Below are 3,662 nucleotides of genomic sequence, written 5' to 3' on the forward strand. Positions count from 1 at the left end.
ATACCACAAAAAAAAAAAAAAAGAAAAAAAAGAAAAAAAAGAAAAATAATGTCTTAAAAAAAAAAGCAAAGCCAAAACCAACGAACCAACCAACCAAACAAAATGTCTGTTAAGACAATGTCACTTATACTACTAGTTAATTTTACCTTTGAAGACAAATAGCTGTAAACCAAAGAAAGAGTTGTAATTTTATAGCACAGAGAACTGAGCATCACACTAAAAATAGCATTTATTTAACATCTCTGTAAACTCAGCAACTGTGGTTGACATCGTGCTTCCTAATCCATCAGTCAATCTGTACCAACCCCTCCTTCTTGCTGGAAGAGCCCTGATGTCTGTTTGGCTCCTCCTCACGTATTCCAGGGAGGTGACTCATACCCCTGTACCAGGAGGAACATGTTGCTTGGATCTAAGCCAATCATGCTGCCTGGATTCCTGTTGTCAGGGATTGGTTTAGAGATGGAATGCAATGCAGACCTGGCTAGTGAGACATAAGGGGGCTTCTGGAAAAGGTTTTCTCCCTTGATATAGGGTATCTTCGGGGAGAATCTCCTGCTTTCCTGCTGATTGTTGTTGCATGAGGTGATGCTGCTTGGAGCATCTTTTGCCATTTTTGCATCCATCAGGGGAGACAGATTGCAGATGGCATAGCAGAACATGGAGAGCCTGAGTCCTCGATGACATAAAAAACTGCTTAACCAGCCTTGGAGCAGCCCCAATTCTGAGCTGCTTATTATAATTCCTTTTTTTTTTTTTGATACTTTTAGTGAAGTATTCTGTTATTTAGAGCTGAAAGCATCCCAATGAATGCCATGCTAAATGCTTTGTATTGATCATCTCACTTGATCCTCACAACTTTATAATGATGAGAAAATGGTGACTTAGAGATCTTAAATAGCTTTCTACAAATCACACAAGCAGCAAGTGGGGCCTCAAACCAAGATGCCTGCCTTCAAAAAGCCTGGTTCTCAACCACTGTGGTCAAAAAACTGTCTCTTGCCTCTACCTCCCTCTGGGACCTTAAGTAAATCTCTTAACCTTGCAAGCCTCAGTTTTCTCATCTGTGAAGAAAGAAACTGGATGGCCTCAAATGTGCTTCCCAACTCTAAAATTCAAGGAGTAAAACATCACCTTGTTGGACACAGGAGGCCCTCACTGATGGCCTCAGAACAAATTCTGGACTGTTCCTAATCCTTCACTTGCTCCAGGGTAAAAATCTCAGGTGGAAGCATTTAGGTCATTTGGACTTAAGTTGGATGCCCTTGTTACCAGGGGCTGGGAGCCCAAGTCCAGGTAGGGTTCCCCCAGAAGCAACCCCGAACAAGGATTTGAGTGCAAGTGGTTAATTTGGGAGGTGATCCAAGGAAACACTGGAAGGGAGTGGGAAAGTCAGATAGGGAGAGAATGAAGTAATAAAGGGTGTGTTATCAAACAAATTACCCCTGTGGGCAACTAGAGCATAACCCTGCTGGGAGACAGTATAGACCATGCACCTCAGAGCTATGTCACTGATGGGCAAGGAGGTAGGATGTTTGTCCATCAACCCTAGACAGTCATTAGCTGAGGGCTGCTGGGTAGGAGGTGCAGTGTACCTTTCCTGCTCCTCTTGCATCCTGCATTTGCAAAGTGGGCTTTGCGGGCCAGAGAAAGCCCTCAGGCAACAAGCCACTGGGTGCTGGCAATTGGAAGTCTGACAATGCATAAGCACCTAGCATTTGCTGCCTCTCACCCGCGTTTCCACAAACATAAGAAGGAAGTTCAGAAGCTGGGCAGCCACCGTGATCAACATCCATCCTGGGGTCCTTGTCCATCCTGGGGTCCTTGTGAAATCCTGTCAGGTAGGCAGCCACACTGTGTTGGGGGTCCCTACAACCCACATAGACCTGGGTCCTCTAGGCACCCCCAGAAACTGAGGCTGGGTGAACTAGCTAGAAATACAGCTAGTTCAGGCTCTGGTGTCTCATGGCTTCCTACGTGTCATCTCGTCTCTCATGGAACCACGAGCTCCTCAAGGGTAGATACCATCTTTGATAATATTTACTTCCCTCTTACCAATTGCATTCTTTACAATGATAGGCACATAGCAGCCACTAATATATTTAAAAGTTGAATTCAATGTTTTTGTAAATACTTTTATTAGTAGTCTATATAGGTTGATGGAAAATTAGTCATAACTATTGGTAAGGATCCTGTAAATCACATAGAACATACCTTTTCTATACCAAAACTCCTCTACAGGGTCCCTGTTGTGACTGTTAGTTACAGCTACCTTCCAGTGCCTTCCATGGGCCAGTGTGCTGGTGTGGGGAAGCGTGGGCTTCTGCAGTCAGCTGCCTGCCTTTGAATCTCCACTAAGCCTTTTACTCTGTATGTGGCCTTGGGGAAGTTAGGTAATGTTCTAGAACCTTAGTTTACTTATCTACAAAATGGGGATAAATGGTAGTATCTCCTTACATAGGGTTGTAAAGATGAAATAGAAAAAATGGATACAAACATAAATATAAATTCATATATACATACCATATATTCATATATGTTTTATTATATATCTCTGTAGATAGTGCTATTTAGCACAGAATCATAAAAGAGCAAACACTTCTTCTGGGGTGGCTCTTATTATTATTCCAGAGACAGGTTTTTCTGTCTTCCTGATGATGGACTTCTTCATTTGGGAACAGCTGTTATTGTCAGCAAGTGCTTCAATATATCAAGCCTGGATCTTTTGTCCTCTGACTTCCATGCAAAGGTTCAGTATTGAAACTAAATTGTTAATTCTACTCTCCCAAAGGAATAATTTTAAATGTGTTTAAAACACATGTTTTAACACACATTATCTTCTCTGAAACTAGAGAAGATAATTCTTTTTCATTTGCATGATTTGCCTTCAGATAAGAGAAATGAGTTATAAAGCACTGTTTCCCAAAAGCAGTGTTTCCCAAGTGTCTTCTGAAAAATCTGCTCTCTGAGGAAGAAGTCTCTTTCAAGTCACCATGCCTATTCCTACATTAAAGGCTCTGAGAAGTCCTGCAGTAAATCATTCCCCAAACTAATTTGAGCATGGAATCCTTTTGCTATGTGACATTTATTAAAATCTCTGCAATTTCCTGGCACAGATTTTGATTTGTTTGCCCTCTTTTCAGCAAGGATTTTGGTGCCGACCACCAATACTATAGATACTGAAAATAAGTGCCTTATTTTCACAAAAAATAATTTAATTTTTTTTCACTTAAAAACTTCTTTTCCCCCCTCTTCCTTTTGCTCTTTTCAAAAGGACATTTTTCACTGTCTGCAAAACTGGAAAGGCAGAGAGGCAAAAGAGCCTGCTCCCTGCCCTCCCCTTCCTCTCATCCACTTCCGTCACCAGTAAACTACTCCTGTTTCTTGAATACCAGTGGCTCGATCCCAGCAGCAGACTGAGAAAGAGTTCCATGTGGAGAAACTTTGCTGGCCTTTTGTTGTTGTTGTTTTTTGTTTTTTTTGTGTATTATTTATTTATTTATTTATTTAATTTATTTATTTTTTAAACATCTTTATTGGAGTATAATTGCTTTACAATGGTTTCTGCTTTTACAACAAAGTGAATCAGTTATACATATACATATGTTCCCATATCTCTTCCCTCTTGCGTCTCCCTCCCTCCCACCCTCCCTATCCCACCCCAC

General features: G+C 41.3%; 1 long non-coding RNA gene across 2 annotated transcripts in view; it reads left to right on the forward strand.

The window, feature by feature from the left end:
- LOC102978820 (uncharacterized) overlaps window positions 1–3,662 on the forward strand; it is a 198,616-nt gene that overhangs the window by 14,401 nt on the left and 180,553 nt on the right. The window lies entirely within an intron of this gene.

The sequence above is a fragment of the Physeter macrocephalus genome, chromosome 11, assembly GCF_002837175.3.
Source record: "Physeter macrocephalus isolate SW-GA chromosome 11, ASM283717v5, whole genome shotgun sequence".
NCBI lineage: Eukaryota > Metazoa > Chordata > Mammalia > Artiodactyla > Physeteridae > Physeter > Physeter macrocephalus.